Below are 19,024 nucleotides of genomic sequence, written 5' to 3'. Positions count from 1 at the left end.
AGCCTATAAGATTACAGGTGAATGCCACTTTGCCCAGTCTCTCTCTCTCTCTCTCTCTTTTTTTAAAGAGAGAGAGAGAGAGAGACAGAATTTTTTAATATTTATTTTTCAGTTTTTGGCGGACACAACATCTTTGTATGTGGTGCTGAGGATCCAACCCCGGCCGCACGCATGCCAGGCCAGCGCGCTACCGCTCGAGCCACATCTTTTTCTTTTCTTTTCTTTTTTGTAGTAGGGATTAAATCTAAGTGTGCTCCACTGTACCAGACTAATCTTCAATCAAAATTATAATTTTGTCCTTTAAGATTACATAGAAAAAATTAGGCCCCAATGGTTTTCAAGTTTAATTCTACCAACTATTCAAGCAATAAATAATACCAATTTTATACACATTCTTTCAGAAAGTAAAAGAGAAAGGCATACATTTGAACTTACTTTATAAGTTTAGCATCACTCTAATATCAATTCCAGACTAAGCCATAAGAAAGAAACTGAAGACCCATGTTCCTCACAAAAAATTTTTTAAAATCCTTAAAATAATCAGTAAATGAAATCCAGGATTTATCATTTGTAAGGTGATAATACATCATGGCTAGGCAGGATATTTCTTGGATTAAACTCCAAGAATCCAAGCTCAGTATAATGTTCAAAGCAAAGAGAAATTGGAAATTTAAAAAAGGTACTATATAAGATCCTCAAAACTATGAAATATTTAAGGATAAGTTTTAATGTATGTAAAAGACCTGCACATTGAAAAACTACAAAGTAAAATTAAAGAACACTTAAATAACAAGAGAAATACCATTACCCAGAACGTGACACCATCATCACCCCTAGGTGGGGATGACAGTAAACAGGTAACAGAGCCTATCACTAGATACTGTAGGCCCAGGGTGTCAACTCATTGCATGGTTTTGTTATGGGGAGCCACTCCAGAAAACACTATAAGTCTGAATTTCAAATCAAAAGAGAGCTTTGTTTACCTGGCCAGGGACTGTCACCCACCACAAAGACTCAAGCTCTGTGGGAGGACAGCAGCTTCCTGGTCCATCCAAGGAGAATATGAGCACAAAATTCACAACCAGTGACTTGCTTATTGTCATATTAACTAGCCAATCATAGAAATTACAACATTAATAAGTGGGACCTGTGGGCTTTAGGCAGGACTGGACTTTTCCAGTCAGCAAGCAAGTGATAAACAGAAGCTAAAAAACATTAACTTTGCAGTTCAGTTGACCACAGTCCTGGGTTCAGGCAGGTGCTAGACAGTTACATCCTGAATTTGGGCAGGGGTCGCGGGGTGAGAATCTACTTCAAAGTCATGTAGACCCACAAGGCCATTCAAACCCAGGATGTAGCTCACCACGACCACCTCTGCATCCTGAGTAGGGTACAATTTGTGGGGTACAAAGTACAGAAAAACATTTTTTTTTAAAAATAAGAAAACAGCTTTAGTTTCTACTTCCTAGAAATGGGTCATGAAGTTCTCTCTTCACAAGGACAGTAAGAAAGAAACTAAGATGGAGTTTCTATAGTCACATCTTTTTACTCAAATGACTACAGTGACACCCTACCCTCATAATCCCAGCAAGGTGGAAATTGTTGCAAGTAACTAATGAGTCTCTACCAGAGCAATTGCTTTACACACTCAGTACTAGTAACTTATTTGATGCCTTCTTAAAACTACAGTTGTCTTATGGCCTACACACACAGTTTCATCTGTCATTTTACTAAGTTTATTTCATCTGTCATTTTACTAAGTTTACTAAGTTTATCTATAAACCCTATGTCCTTTATCCTATGAAAGTCTACAAGATCAAGTTGCTATGTTAATCTAACCTTGTCTATATCTATATTAACCTACTTGCTTATATTTATTTATAACTATACTGACACACTGACTTGTTCTATGGTTTAAATCCTATGTCTATTGCTTATTGATTATCTATTTTATCTTGCCTTATACCTATAACCTACATCTATGACGTATTGATTATATTAATCAGTTCACACCATTACAGTTTGCAGGTACTGGGATCTCCAAGAAAGACATGACTCACACAGGTACTGGATGGAATAACACTTTACTCACAAAGAAAAGATACAAGAAGATCAGCTTCAATAGTATATGTAGGTGCCCTGTGGCCAGCAGGTCTTGCCCTGCAGCTAATAAAGGGAAGTGGCCCTTTTACACCCCTCTTGTGTATTAGGTAAAGAACCCAGCTTTTTTTCCAGCCCACAACAGGTACAGTAGTGATGTAGGCCAAGTATATACTTAAGCAGAATAAAGAAGCACACATTAAGATCAGTACGGGATTCTCCCAAAGTGATAAGCCAACCATAAGGCTATGAGTGTTCCATACCTCAGTGTAAGAAAATGTTCCAGCTCTAAAGCATGCCTTTTTGCAACTGTGCAAGGGTCAAATAAGGTGCAGCATGTCTGCCTTTTCCCAAAGCCTTTTCTCCCCCCATGCTTGCTTGTCTGTTGAAATAGCAGATAAAGCACATCAAATCTGGTAGGACTGAGTACTGCCTATTCCCAATTTGAAGCTGGAACTGGGGTCCATGAGCAGCCTGTATGGGTGTGGTCTGCTCACAAATCTCTCCACCCCCCCCCCCCCACCTACCTCCACCCATGCTGAGGATCAAATCCTAGGACTTCACGCATCTATACAAGCACTCTACCACTGAGCCATGCCTAAAACTGTCCTTGTGATTTTGAGACAACATTGCATCAGTCACTAGGCAAACCAGACTCAGGATCCCTGGAGGAAGGTACTTAATCAGAAACTCCAAGTGTCTGGTTTATGTCAACTAAAGAGGTCAGAAAATGAGTTGAGGGTGTATTTTGGTATACCACTGATAACTATCCCATCTAAGCAAGGAATTGCTAACGTATATATTACTGAACCAGTTCCATCTTGCCTGCCACATAGTATGCCAATCACTGAGATGAGTTTTGCAAGAGAGCTCATTCACAACGGAGACAATCATGGAAATGGGAGACTGAAGTCTCAAATCTGCCTCCCCAAGGATAGCATGGTTTGGAGGTATTTGTGAGATAAAAAAGTGGGATGATTTGGAAAGATGGTGAAATAGTGGTCTGAGTTATTGAACTTTTTGAGTCTTCATGAGACATATGTGCAAGAACTGAGGGTGGAGTTTTCTGCCTCCTGACATCAAAAGATTATTCATCAGAAATTTTCACAGGACCAAAAGAAGATTAGGTGGTTTTGACAAAAATGGCTTTCAAGCCCCTGAAGAGTAACCTAGTGCCGCAGTCTGGCTGGGCACAAATGCCGCAGTCTGGCTGGGCACACAATCACGAGCCACCACACAGCTTGTAGATTCAAACAGCAACTCTTTATTCCCGAACTCACACCAGCCGTCTACAATCACGTTCTGGGGAAATCCACGTTCTCTTCCCAAATCCTCTCCACTGGGCTTCTATCTCCCAAAATATACTGTCTGAATCCCGTGAGAACTCAAGGGGAACTCAGGCAGCAGGATACGCCCTATTCCCAGCAGGAATAATCTTAAACCTTAAACCTGGAACCTAAACTGGGAACGCCCTAAACATGATTATCTTAAAACCGGGAACACCCTAATCTGCCTTGGTCCTAGAGCAAGGTCACCTACATTCAATGTCACTGCAACATGTCAGCAACATGGGGTACGCTGGCAAGGAAATTGTCATACCTACTTGGCTAATGGCTCCCAGCATCTCCCCCCTTCTGATTAATTAAACAACAAGCAATGTGGCTTAAGGACCGTGCCTGGTAGGTTGTCCAATTCAACATATGGTTCTTACCCGTCATCGGAAAACTGACCTTTAGGCGTCAGCCTCCTGTCTTAGGTTGATACCACTGCAATTGGATCATACCCGTCACTGACTACCGGTCCAGCATAAGCCATTGGCCCCCAAATTTTAGACCATCACTAGCAGAAGGGAGGAGGATACAGAAATGCCACGACACCAAGCCAATTGACGGCTCCTTGGGAAAAATTGCATCACTGGTGACACCATCAGCAAAGATATGTCAGCACTACCACAATTAACATGGGGTGCGCTGGCAAGGAAATAAAAATTGCATCACTAGTGACACCATCAGCAAAGATATGCCAGCATCACCACAATTCGCTGCACCAAATGATAGTTACATAGTCCAGGCAAGTTCTGCAAGCAGTTCAAAGCAGAGGAATCTATCAATATGTCCATTTCCTCCCAAAATCCGTTTCCTCCCAAAGTAAGTTGACTCTTTGATTGAGCATTACTTGTTGAGTTCTTCACCGGCACTGGGATGGAGATAAGAATTCTGGCAATGATGCTAAAGAGACATTATCCTGAAAAGAATTATTAAATATAATGAAAAGGAAAGGTGAAAGTAAACAAACAGATCTGTTAACCTACTTTAAAAACAATCCTTAACAGCCTTTTACCTAATTTAAACTAGTAAACAAACAGATCTGTTAACCACCTTTAAAAACAATCCTTAACAGCTGTTTACCTAATTTAAATTAAACCATTTAAATCACGTGAATAAAAAAAAAATAATAATTCGGATCCATTTTTTCATGAGCGCTCCTCATATAAGAAATATGGACATACGCACATACAGACATACAACACAAAACACAAGAGTGTACACAAACGTACAACACATAAGAAAATAGTAAAGGCCTTGTACCTTTACCTAGGTGAAATCTCCATTGCAATGTTTAAAAACTCCACAGTCAAAAAATAAAACTGATCAGAAAAACATTAACCTAGGTTTGTATGAGCTCAAAAAATAAAAATAGAACCTTATGATGTGGAAAAATGCAATAATAAAATAGCTATTGAAAAAAGCATCCTGGTTAATCACTGTCGCAGATGTAAGAATGGCCAAGCTGGAGTTCTGGATATCAGCTGTTATGGATTTGAGTCAAATCATCTTCTTTTCGATCTGTAGAAACTGTTTTAGTTAATCTCTCTGGAATCCAAATGGGCTGCTGTTCTCCCTGTGGAAAAACACAAACAGACCCCCGACTCCAGACAATCACTGGGTCAGGACCTTTCCATTGTCCTGTTAGAATATCTTTCCAAAGTACTTTAGGCTTATGTACATTTTTTGGATACATATGCCTTTCCGCAGCACTAAGTCCTGATGAATCCAAATTTAAAAAGTTTAGAGTAAAAAGCGTTAAGTTTATCTTTGGGGGATATATACCCCCTTCCAATTCCCTCTTTTTGCTTTAATAAGTATGTTTTAATAGTTTGATGAGCTCTTTCAACTATGCCTTGTCCCTGTGGATTGTATGGGATTCCTGTTATATGAGTAATACCAAATGATGAGCAAAATTGTTTAAAAGAGGTAGAGGTATAGCCAGGACCATTATCGGTTTTTAACTGTTTAGGAACGCCCACAGTGGCAAAATTTTGTAAGCAATGAGCTATAACATCTTTAGTTTTTTCTCCGGCATGAAGGGAGCCCATCAAAAATCCAGAAGAAGTATCAACTGTAACGTGTAAATATTTTAATTTTCCAAATTCTGGCAAGTGTGTGACGTCCATCTGCCAAATATGGTTAGGTATCAGTCCTCTAGGATTGACTCCAAGATTAACTTGTGGTAAAAATGTCACACAATTTTGACATTGTTTTATTATATGTCTGGCTTGTTCCTTAGTTATTTTAAAACGCTTTTGTAAAGTATTAGCATTAACATGAAACCTTTTATGAAAATTTGTAGCTTCTTCAAATGTAGAGAAAATATGTATGTCATGTGTAGTTTTATCTGCTAAATCATTGCCTAAACTAAGGGCTCCAGGCAATCCTGTATATGCCCTAATATGTCCTATAAAGAATGGATCTTTTCTGTCCCAGATTAGACTTTGTATAGTGGAAAACAAAGAGAAAACAGTAGAAGAAGGGGAAATCCTACCAGCATCTTCAAGAGATACTATAGCATTAACTACATACTGACTATCAGAAAATAAATTAAATACAGAATCTTTAAACATCAAAAAAGCTTGTAAAACTGCATTAAGCTCTACCTTTTGAGCTGATTTTTGGGTACTAAAAATGTAAAAGTTTGATCAGGGGTAACTACTGCTGCTGTATCATTATTTGACCCATCAGTGAATATATTTGGATCATTCATGATAGGTGTTTTTCTTGTCATTTTAGGAAAAAACTACAGGATGCTTAGACCAAAAAGACAACAAAGGATTAGATGGTAAATGATTATCAAATGAAACATTAGATTTACACATGATTATTGCCCAAGTATTTAACTCATTAGCTAACTCATCAATTTGATCCATAGTATATGGAGTAATAATTTTATTGGGAGAAATTCCAAACACTCCCTTCGCTGCTTTTATTCCTTTGAGTATTAATTGTCCTACAGCCTCAGGATACCTAGTAAGAATAGTGTTAGGAGAATAAGATAAATGTATCCACAATAATGGACCTTCTTGCCAAAATACTCCTGTAGGAATATTTTTTGTTGGTAGTACAATAAATAATAAAGGCAAACTTATATCAATTCTATCCAAATGTATGTTTTCCATATATGTTTCAATAATTTTTAATGCCTTTCTTGCTTTAGGAGTTAACATGCGGGGTGAATTTGGATCTGATGGACCTTTTAGAATATCAAATAAAGGTCCCAACTCTCCTGTTGGTATACCTAGATAAGGCCTTATCCAATTTATGTCTCCCAATAACTTTTGAAAGTCGTTAAGTGATTTGAGTTGATCTACTCGTATTTGAATTTTTGGTGGACGGACCATGGTTGAGGATAATAGAACTCCTAAATAATTAATTGGAAAATTTAATTGTACTTTATCTATTGCTATCTCTAGATTATAATTTTTTAATAAGTTTGTAAGTGTGGCATAACATTCCAGCAATATGTTTTTATCTTTATGTGCCAATAATACATCATCCATATAGTGAAATATTTGTAGTTCAGGATTTTGATTTCTAAGTGGCTGGATTGCTTTGTTAACATATATTTGACACATAGTTGGACTGTTAGCCATCCCTTGAGGGAGTACTTTCCATTCATATCTCTGATCAGGACCTTCATGATTTAATGCAGGGATAGTAAATGCAAAACGTGGACTATCCTCGGGATGAATTGGAATTGAAAAAAAACAATCTTTAATATCTATAGCTAAAACATGCCAAGTTTTTGGCAAAGCAGACAATTGAGGAATCCCTGATTGAGCAGGTCCCATAATAACCATCTCATTATTAATGGCTCTTAAATCTTGCAATAATCTCCATTTACCAGATTTCTTTTTGATGACAAAAATGGCAGTATTATGGGGAGATATGGAAGGTTGTATATGTCCTTCCGCTAATTGTTGTTTGACAAGATCATGGGCTACTTGTGTCTTTTCTTTTGTCAGGGGCCACTGAGGAACCCACACTGGTCTTTCTGATTTCCAAGTAATTTTGATTGTCTCAGTGGCCCTTTCTGAAAATCCAACCCATGTCTGTCTGTTCCTTGATCTATTTGTACTGGTGCTGCTATACCTTGCCCTTGTTTTCCTAATCTTTTTTCTTTCCTAAAGCCTTGTCTAGCCCTAGTAGTGGGCGCATTAGGATTGATGTTATTTGTTAACGTCAAACCTAATTGATCTAGGACATCTCGTCCCCATAAATTTATAGGAAGATGATCCAATACATATGGCTGTATAGTTCCTTCACATCCTTCAGGATCCTTCCAATCTAATATCATAGAACTTCTATGGGGATTAGTCGCCACTCCTAGGCCTCGAAGCGTTTGAGTGGCTTGTTGTAATGGCCAATGTTTTGGCCATTCTTGACGAGATATGATGCTAAGGTCAGCTCCTGTGTCCAGTAGCCAATTAAACTCATGACCTTGAATATTTAGTTTTAGCATTGGGTGAGAATCTAAATTTAAAGACAACATAGCCCAATCTACACCTGTGGAGCCTAATCCCCTGGAACCTCTTTCTACACTATGACTAGGAAATTTATTATGTAGGCTGGGTATTATTAACAACTGTGCTATTCTATCTCCAGGTGAAATTACTGATATACCTCTTGGAGAACTAGCTATAATTTTTATTTCACCTACATAATCGGGATCAATTACCCCAGGACTTATCATAAGTCCTTTTAATGTAGATGAACTACGTCCCAATAATAAGCCTACTGTTCCTTGGGGAAGAGGTCCTTTTACTCCTGTGGGAATGATTTGAACTCCCATCTCTGGAGTTAGTACTGCTCTGGCAGAGGCGCAGATGTCCAACCCTGCGCTCCCTCAGGTTTGTCTGATGAGGGATTTAATGGACAATGTGCCCTGGGCACTAGCCTGATGGTGTTGCTGGGTTCCTCCACTGCCCCGTAGATTTGTGGTTGTGGGCCCCGGGGCATTGGGCCCCCCTGTCCATTTTTTGGCAATGGAGCCTGGTGCCTTTCTCCACGATATCTTGGATAAATACCTGGTCTTTGTCCATTTTTTGATAAGGGAGTACCTTCTATGGTGGTTTGAGAACGGCATTCATTAGCCCAATGTCTCCCTCTACGGCATCGTGGGCAAATACCCGGTATTCTATTCCTTTGATACCTACTTTTGTTAAACCCTCCTCCTACGGGGCAATTCCTTTTAAAATGTCCTGTTTGTTCACAATCATAGCATGTTTTTGGCCTGGCATCTAAAGCCTGTTGTACTGCAGCTGCCAAGACTTGCCCTTGTTCATTAATATCTCTACATAATTTAATATATGTGTTTAAATCTTCATGTCTCCATGGTCTAATAACCTCTCTGCAGCAACGATTTGCTTGGTCATAAGCCAGTTGTTTTATTAATGGCATTGCTTGTTCTGTATCCCCAAAAATTTTGGCAGCCGTTTGAATTAGCCTATCTACAAAGTCAGCGTAAGGTTCATTAGCTCTCTGTATTACCTTAGATAGCTGACCTTGTAAATCTCCATGTCCTTGTAAAGTCTTCCATGCCCTAACTGCGTCTGCAGCAATTTGTGCATATATAGCAGGATCATATTCAATTTGTTGCCGTTGACCCTCATAAGGTCCTTTTCCTAACAACATATCTAGATTTCTTTGAGGGTAACCGGCTGCTGCATTTCGCCTAGCTGTCTCCGTGCAAAATTCCTCATTGGCAACCTTCCATAACAAATATTGTCCTCCATTTAGTACAGATTTACACATGCTAGCCCAATCTGCTGGCGTCATGTCCAAGTTAGTAATGGACTCGAACATGCTTACCGTGAAGGGAGCTTGGGGGCCATAGGTTGTTACAGCCTCCTTTAACTGCTTCACTGTTTTAAAATCTAAAGCACGGTGAATTCGCTGCCCTCCTGCCTGTTCAAGTACAGGGCATGCTAATCTTTGAGGTCCTGTCTCAGGATCCCATTTATCAACTACGGGGTTTGAGGGCCACTCAGCTGTCTCCATCGGTGGGGCTGTTGGTTGAATTACGCCCTCTTGTGATAAAATGGAGTTAGTAACAGCCTCCTGTTGTGGCCTTTTTCCTAACAACCCCTTTTCCTTTAAATTTTCTTCCTCTGTCTGACTAGCTTGAGAGACCTTCTCTTTTGTTTGATCTAAAATGTCTTTCTCCATGGTCTGAACCTCTAACAATTTACTTAACATCTTTTTGGTTTGTTTTTTACTAATTTCTAATCTACTATAAAGATAACGCAACCCAATAAGATAGCACAAAACAAAGCCGAAACTGAATGAAACAAAAACGGAATAAAAAATCGTTGTATCAATTTTCTCTTCCTCAGGGCCGACAAACTTCAAACCTTTAGTCAACCATTTTTTCCAGTTTGCCTGAGAAATTTCTAGGGATAGGCAGCTTGAAACAAAAACAAGATAAATCAAAACAATAACACATTGTTTTTTGAGTTGGTCACCCATTCTTTCGCTCTTCCTCAGGGTCGAGCAATTTCACTTACCTCCAAGCTTCAGAAGTTCCCCGTACGAGCCGCCAAATGCCGCAGTCTGGCTGGGCACAAATGCCACAGTCTGGCTGGGCACACAATCACGAGCCACCACACAGCTTGTAGATTCAAACAGCAACTCTTTATTCCTGAACTCACACCAGCCGTCTACAATCACGTTCTGGGGAAATCCACGTTCTCTTCCCAAATCCTCTCCACTGGGCTTCTATCTCCAAAATACACTGTCTAAATCCCGTGAGAACTCAAGGGGAACTCAGGCAGCAGGATACGCCCTATTCCCAGCAGGAATAATCTTAAACCTTAAACCTGGAACCTAAACTGGGAACGCCCTAAACACGATTATCTTAAAACTGGGAACACCCTAATCTGCCTTGGTCCTAGAGCAAGGTCACCTACATTCAATGTCACTGCAACATGTCAGCAACATGGGGTATGCTGGCAAGGAAATTGTCATACCTACTTGGCTAATGGCTCCCAGCAACCTAGCACTCCATATGCTAGAAGTGTTTTCTACAACAAAGCTAGTAAGACAGTAATATAAGCTTGGCTATGTGACCAGGGGCACTCCACCACTAAGCTATATTTCTACATCCCTATATCCAGGGTCTGACTAAGTTGCTTGTGTTGTCCTTGAATTTATAATCCTCCTGTCTCAGGCACTCAAATTGCTAGGATTATAGGTGTGCATCACCATATCTGGCTAGAACTAGTAATATTTAAAGTCAACTAAAAGAAGTAACTAAGAGGGAGTCTGGGGGCTCTGAGTCAGAGCTGTAAAAAGTACAAATTGGTTAGTATAAATGAGACTAGGCCAACTATGTTTGCTGGCTGGTAATAATAAAAGTAGTAGTTCTTCTCTACTACTTAGATACAAAGTTTATTGGTGTTGGAGACTTAGGCAGGAATCAGAGTCAGTTATTGGCTGAGGTGTTATTTCTGGGCATGTGTTCTGTCCAGAATACTTTATGTGACAGTGTTAAAGTTTAACTTTGTTTCAGAAATACTTGCATATGTGGGAGTCATGCAAAGCATGTAGAATGTGAAGGAATTTCTTTTGGGATTTTTAGGAAGTCCTTGAAATAGTACTTAACTCACACAAGCAGCTGTGAACTTTCCCCCTTCATTATTTCCAGGTCCTAATTTTGTGTGACATTAAAAATTTCATCTTGGTATCAGTGACTTTCACAACCTAAATTTAATAATCTCTCCATGTTAGAAGGTGGGGGTCCTTGTGAGAGTCAACACCTCAGTGTCAATCACAAACCATTCCTAGGGAGTACATTCCAGCAGGAAAAAAAGAATAGTTGGATATTATGAGGTTGCGATTCATCCCATATTACCAAATTGACTACCCCATCCTCCATCCATCTCCCAGCTCAGTATTGCTCAGCACATGTTGTAGAGCTGTTTTTTTTTTTTTTTCATCTGCTGCAGTGTAGTATTTAAGGCACAAATGACTCTAGTTAAGTAGCGGTACTACTCAAATTGTCTTTCCTGATGAACTTTTTGTAATTGTTGTTTGAATCATCCATTCCAGCACTCTATCATCATCCCTCCCTTCCTGTGACATATAAAGTCCATTGTATGCTGTGATAATGCCCATTTTCTTGTAAAGAAACTGTAAAGAAGCTGCTTTGGTCTGAGTAGAATCCAGTTGAACAGCAGAAGTGTTTCTCCAAGACTGCAATGGTGGTCATTTTGCATCCACATTGTGTATAGGAATTTCTGTCCTAGAGTGGGAACGTATCGATGGTCCTGAACAGAAGCAGGATCATATTTCCAAGAGTTTATTACCTTCACCTATAGGGCAATTATGACTTCATGGACAATTTTCTAGGGGATTTTACTCTTGAGGAAGCTGCATTTGAAATACAGCTCTCCTAATAACTCAAACAAACAGTGGTACAGGTTTATCTCTTGTCCCTGTCCCATTTATTCTCTCATTGGAACAGGCCAAGTACCTTGTAAGGAGGGTCTTCAGTCTGTTGGCTCGAACTGCGCCACCTGGTGGGAGATATCTGACTTTGCAATGCCCTGTCATAACCAGGCTGCATAAGATTCCCCAGAGGCAGAGAAAACAGAAGTAGAGGTCAGTTGATGCCTCCAAGAGCATGTGGCAACCTATAGAAGCTGAAAAAAGGGCAAGGAATGGACTTTCCCCCTAGAAACTTCAGAGGAAGGCAGCTCTGCCACACTTGATTTTAGGTCCATATGACTCATTTTCATACTTCTAACGTCCAGAAGTGTAAGATAATATATTTGTGTTATTTTGAGTTACTGGATTCGTAGTAATTTTCTAGTACAAATAGGTAACTAATACAGGTTTATAATATTAGATGGAGATTATGGCATTATATAATGCATCATAGTCAGTGTATTTAAAAAGTGTCTTGGCCAGGCCCCTTTTATCCTCGCTGCTCAGGATAATTAGCAATTTCGAGATAGCAATTTTGAGCCCAGTCTAACAAATTTAGCAAGGCCCCTGTCTTAAAACAAAAAATTAAAGTAAAAAGGGTTGGGGATGTAGCTCAGTGGTAGAACGCTCCTGGGTTCAATTCCCAGTACTGCAGGGAAAAACAAAAAACTGTCTTACAAAAAACTGTCTTTCAAAGAAGTCAAATCCTTGAAGGACTGCAGCCTCATCAGTCATACTGAAATCTGGGTTTTGTGTTCTAAGTTTAGTGGGTTGAACTATTTTCCTCTGCCACGAGTGTTTTGTATCAACTTTAAAATATGCAGAAGTGAGAGAAAGCGTTCTGAACCTGGAAAGGAAAAGATACTGCCTTCTCTGAGGCTCGAACTCAGGACCTTCAGATTATGAGACTGACGCGCTGCCTGCTGCGCTAAGAAGGCACATGTTCTTTGGAGCTTTTGTAAATAAATTAATTCTCTTTCAAATTTATGTGCCATTTCTGAAAAGTTACTTTCATGATAGGGTACATAAAAATACATGCTACATTATTACATGTTCACTGAATATGTAATAATTATTGACCAAAATTTTCAGGATTTTGTCCTTCATTAAATAAACGTACAACACAGTGGGATTTTCCTTTATACCTTAACCACCACTTACTGGTAGGAGATAACATTTCACTGAGTTCACACTGTCCCAAACAACATCTGTAAACTTGTAACTAGAAGGTGACACACAGATATAAGAGGCCTGAACTGGATCCAGTTCATGAAGACCCCTCCAGCAGCAATGACAAACACAGAAAGCTGATGAGCTCTGGCCCTACACTTCCTTGCCTGCCAAGGTTCTTAGAATCCATGTCCCTAACCATGATACCTGAATGCCCTCTACAGGTCTAGAGCTTGAGAACAGATTAAATACAGATGAGGTAATGGGGAGGAGATGAGGTGAGATGATTGGAAACTGAGAAACAACATATCAGATTTCAAGATAGGGCCATCTGAAAAAGTGGAAAATGTCCTAAATTTGAAATTGTGGATGGACTGAAATATAAATATTCCATGTTCCATATATTAATTTAGGGGAAAAATTCTCTCTGTTTTATTGTGAATGTTACTTAATTTGACTTAAGTTAATTGCTTGTCTGTAGAATGAGATATCTCACAGTACACTTAAAAGACTGAACACTTGACACAAAAAACGTTGTCCGTGAAGACTATGTAGCACAAATAGTGATAGTAAACTTTACTGAGAGCTTATTATGAGCCAGATATACTTTTTAAAAATGTATATGTATTTACTAAAAAATGAAACTTCTGTTATCAAATTTTTGTACAGATGAGGAAAGTGAAACTCAGCGAGTTTAACGCGGGATTTTGGGAATGAAGGACGTGAACACATTAAACAACTTCAACAACAAAGATCTGCTTGCACAATTGTGTTCTCTTCGAGGTTTTGCAAATAAGAAATCACACATAGGCACACAAATCGTGGCTCAAGTTCCAGGTGGATTGGGATGAGAACTCTTCTATTTTCAGTTTGCAGATATTGAAATTGATTTCCCTTCCCACGGAGGATTCCCAAACTGGGATGACAAATTGGAATGCTCTTTTATCTCCGCGTCCTCGGAGTCCTGGTGCTGCGTCAGCCAGGCTGGTTTCTAACAATTTTGTCAAGGGCTGATTCTCTTTGAGTTTGAAGGACGCTAGGCTTTGGCTTCTCTTTTCCTCTGGGGTTTTAGAGTTCTGGAGGTAAACGGGGGTGTGTGGGTGTCTCAGTTGCAGGGCAAGGGTCCGGGTCTGGGACTTGATTGGTGGTTGGGATGGCTACAGAATCATTTGTGCAATATGTTCTAAATAATAATAATAATCAAGAGGACATACTTGTGTCTTTTAAATTATTAAGATGAATTCCAAAGGAGTTACTGTGTGCTGCTGTGGTGGAGAGGTCTGAGGGCCTCAGATTAAGGTTCCATTCCCAACATGATCTGAAATCAGGTTCACTCCTAGGAATTCTGCAGTTTTCAACTTAGAGTGCCATAAGGTGTTATATATTCTGTAATATGAGGCAGTCATAGGAAATTTTTCTTCAAGACTTTATGTCGAAGGGAACAATTTTGTTGTGTGGGTGAGTTTTCAAAATGTTCTTAATAAATATAAGTAAAACATATGATTCAAAATTACCACAACTTTCATAATGAAAGTCTACCTTCTCTTCCACCCTGTTCCACTGGGCAAGGGATTCTGACTCCTGAGCAATCATATTAAGATTTTTCTACAACAAAGATATGTGTGTGTGTGTGTGTGTGTATCACAAAACAACAACAACTAAAACCTGTCCTCACATTTCTGGCAATTATAATATGAACTTTCATCATTTACTTTAAAATTTTGGTATCTATTTGTAATTTTAGTACCACAGGTGGTATATTGACTTAAACTTTCATTTTCTTAGATGGTTATCCAACATAATATTTTAAATAAATCATTCTATTTCTACTGATTCGAATTACCACCTTCATCATATACTCATATCTATATATTTATTCCACTTATATTTAGACTTTTTTATTTTGCTACATAGATTACAAATGGAGTATTACAAATGGAGTATTTTGTTTTCCAAGTTCTGGGTTTTTCCATTAGAATAAGTACTATATAGATGGCTCAACTAACAATGGCATGTTTACTCTGAATGTATTATTTATGAAAGGGTCTGTGTTGATATGAAGTTGAAGTGTGAGAATACAGTGTTTGTTGTGAATTTACAATTCTATTTATAAAGCCGCAAAATTAGCTTCAAAAGGTATTACCAGTCCCTATTAATGCTTTGAGTTTGAAGGATGCTAGGATGGACTGAAGTATAAATATTCCATGTTCATATATTAATTTAGGGAAAATTTCTTTCAGTTTTATTGTGAATGTTACTTAATTTGACTTAAGTTAATTGCTTGTCTGTATGCTTTTATAACATAGATATTTGTTATAAATTTATTACACTGACTGTTGACAACAGATTTTGTTGTCTCTGCTTTCAAAGGATCTTAGTTACAGGGCAACTCTCAACCTTATCATAGGCAACAGAAATAAAGTTGACTTCTGATCTTCTTCACCCTTAAACTTTTTAATTATAAATTTGTGTAGACACTTCTGAATTAATTGCTCTAATAATCCTTTTTTTTTTTTTTGGAAACAAGATTGAGATTCCAGAGAACTCTCAAAAATTCCCTTTAATCTAAATGTATTCCCTTTCCTAACCAAGAGACATATGTAAACAGATCCCCAGATCTTATTAAATGCAGCCAGGGAAATAAGTTAAAACAGAATGATCCTGGTTCTGAGAATTAGTGCTGAGAACAGGTCTAAAGAAAAATAAACCCAGAAAGCAAATGCTGCATTGATGCTAGCTTTGGATAGGGGTTGCTGACCTCAGTTCTCCCCCTCCGAATCACTTCTGTTGAGCCTAAGTGCCTGTAAGGACTTGCATGTGCCCAACTTGGTCTCCCGGTGGAGTTCCTTGGTCTGGAATCCCCAGTTAGGACATTCGAATGAAGAATCCAAGTTTAGATAGATGAGATGCAGTAACAGGAAAGTTTGATTTTTAGAAGACTTTATCTCGTGTGGAAAAAGTGTGTATCCTTGGACTAATTGAAACGTTATTAGTAATATTTAAGTTACCAAAACCTTTCCTGCTTGTATTAGTTTTGTAGTGCATGTACTTAAGTAGAAGGTCTTCTTAGAGTTTATTCATTTTCTCATGATGGACTATAAGTCGCGAACTCGGTAGGAAGAATACTTAATGGAATGGATACACATAGTGAAAAGGAGCTGACTCCTGAGGGCTCCATGGCTTAGTTGGTTAAAGCGCCTGTCTTGTAAACAGGAGATCCTGGGTTCGAATCCCAGTGGGGCCTTGGGCTTTTTTTCCTCCTTCCACAATAACTCGTGTTTCTACCTAAACTCTCCACAGTTCAGCCTACTGTAAATTCCAGACATTATAAGCAATGTGACTATATAGTTACCACTCCCAAAAGGGAGAACTTAACAAATTACAGGGACAATTCTTTTTCTTTGACAAGTATATATTGAAATTTATGTTATGCAAAGATTGGAAACCTATATACATGTAAATTATATCATCTCTAGTATCCAACAACGTGCAGCTCTGTAACTGATTTCAGAAGAGTACATATAAATTAATGAACGGTTAATGCACAATAAACTGACAGAAAAATCATGATATCTGCAGGATCACATTGCCTTTTGGAGAGGAGAGGAAAATAATTATAAATTCCTATTAATAGTCAGTTAAAAACTGTATTTGCCAGAAGCTTATGCACCTCTGGGGTTGAAACAAAGGTGCTGAAAGTATAGAGCAAATTGAGGAAATTTCAAAAATATTGACACTAAAAAGTGCCAACCTTAGTTGATTTATTTAATTCCATATGTTTTCATCTTCTATTTAACTATTAGTTCAACATAGTTTTTTCTGCTAACTATGCAGAATAGAGCCATTTTAAAGGAGCCAACCCCCTATTCCCACACCATTCTCTGAAAGCTTAAAATCTAACAAAGTGAGGAAGATAATAAACAAATAAACACTCAAAATAAATACTATGTTGGGTTGTGATGAGTTATGTGAAGAAAAATAAAACAAGGAAGATGAGGAGGGTGTATATGAAGAGCACAAAGGATTTTTTTTTCCTTAATAAACTACTAACAGATCTATTTTGTTTTGTTTTCCTGTCCTTTACATGACAAGTACTAACAAGATGACTATGATTTCCATGTTACTCTAGTAAGGATAAATATCATCCTTATATAGTCAATTGGCTTTACTTTTTGCCCCATTACTGACCATGTGGTAAGAATCCATGTGAAGTCATGTCAGAATGCCTTGGCGTAGCTTTCGTTTGTTAATGAACTACATAAATCCACTGAGTCTCATTTTCCTTATGTATTTGATGATAATAGAATAGCTATAAACATTTGAAAAATAAAAATAAGTAATCACTTTTTTTTAACAAAATGCTCCCCCCTAAAGCTTAGCTTTATTAGTACTTGAACCAATTCTTTTACTTATTATTCAGTTTTAGGTGGACACAATATCTTTATCTTGCTTTTATGCGACACTGAAAACCAAACCCAGAGCCTCCTGCACGCTGGGCAAGCACACTACCACCTGAGCCACACCAGTAGTTTCCGTGAGTTTGTTTCTTTAAACAACTTTTAAGCTCTTACACTATCTTACAATGAAAATTCCAAAGTTTTAAAATTTAATGATTTCTAATAAGTAAACAAAAATATATCATTTTTCCTATTGGTTTGGGTATAGAAGCAATAAAGAACTTTAAAACAGTTATTAGGGAAATAGATTGACAATTAAATAAAATTATCAAGAGTACATGTAGTCAAGTGGGGTGGTATACACCTGTGATCCCAGCTATTCAGGAGGCTGAGGCAGGAGAATTGCAAATTAGTCGCCAGCCTGTCTCAAAATAAAATAAAAAAGTGCTGGGACTATAACTCAGTGTTACAGCACCTACCTAGTAGTGGCAGTAGACACTAGGTTCAATCCTCAGCACTGGAAAAAAAAAATGTGATAGTGATGGGCTCATATATTCTATTTGAGCTGACAAATATTCATAAAAATTATAAAATAATAAAAGGCAGGGTCAAAATTATTTTATGGTGCTTTTTATTTTTTCCTGTACTGGGGATTTAACAAGGCTGGGGCACTTAACCCCTAAGCTACATTCCCAGCCCGGTTCATATTTTATTTAGAGATAGGGTCTTGTAGTTGCTTAGAGTCCTGCTAAAAATTGCTGAGGCTGATTTTGAACTCCTGCCTCAACCTCCCAAGCTGCTGGGGTTACACAACCATATCCCACAAAAATATTATATTGCATTATAATTCTAATCTTTGTTATCAAACCAACACCCATAACATTAAGAATCTGAACTTTTAAGTAAAATGTTATTTTTTGACTATTCCATTGCATTTAGAGCATTCATTTCTATTTAGATATTTTACTTATTAATATCTAGATATTATTTTATTAATAAAGCCCAAGTCCTTCAAGAAAATATTCTACTTTAATTTTATGAATGTGAGTTGTATAGACAATAAAAGTTATGCAAAATGACAATTTATTGTAGTTTTGAATATGCAAGTGTTAATTTTAAATAAAAAACTATTAAAATGATTATTACAGGCAACTAACCTGTAATAATCATTATTTTTGAAGTTGGAAGATTTTTTCTAGTTTTCCCAAGCTATGAATATAAGGTACTCCTTCTAGAAAGCACATCGCCCAAAGTAATTTCCTCTAGATTACATTATGCTATGCACAAAAAATTAGTGCATAAATGTCCATTTTAGTGAATGAAGTGTATATTTTTATTATGACCATTAAACATTTGGATATGTAGAAATACTTGGAATTTTTTTTTAAGTTTAATGACATATATGTTTAACAGGTAGAACTATGCTTCCGCCTTATTTGTTTCTCATGAAATTTCTGGATCTCAAATTGCTATCAAAAGCCGGGTGCGTTGGCCCACGCCAGTAATCCCAGTTTCTAGGGAGGCTGAGGCAGGAGAATCACAAGTTCAAAGCCAGCCTCAGCAAAAGCGAGGTGCTAAGCAACTCAGTGAGAACCT

General features: G+C 38.0%; 2 non-coding genes across 2 annotated transcripts; one reads left to right on the top strand and one right to left on the bottom strand.

Moving 5' to 3' along the window:
• Positions 1-12,726: 12,726 nt before the first annotated feature.
• Positions 12,727-12,799, bottom strand: Trnam-cau (transfer RNA methionine (anticodon CAU)). The gene has a single exon. It is a non-coding gene; the product is annotated as a tRNA-Met (tRNA).
• Positions 12,800-16,201: 3,402 nt separating this feature from the next.
• Positions 16,202-16,275, top strand: Trnat-ugu (transfer RNA threonine (anticodon UGU)). Its single transcript has one exon. It is a non-coding gene; the product is annotated as a tRNA-Thr (tRNA).
• Positions 16,276-19,024: the final 2,749 nt, after the last annotated feature.

This window comes from Marmota monax, unplaced genomic scaffold (assembly GCF_021218885.2).
Source record: "Marmota monax isolate L192 unplaced genomic scaffold, Marmota_monax_Labrador192_F-V1.1 WCK01_AAM20220418_F8-fsc00280, whole genome shotgun sequence".
Lineage (NCBI taxonomy): Eukaryota > Metazoa > Chordata > Mammalia > Rodentia > Sciuridae > Marmota > Marmota monax.
This window is presented reverse-complemented; position numbering and strand designations above follow the sequence as displayed.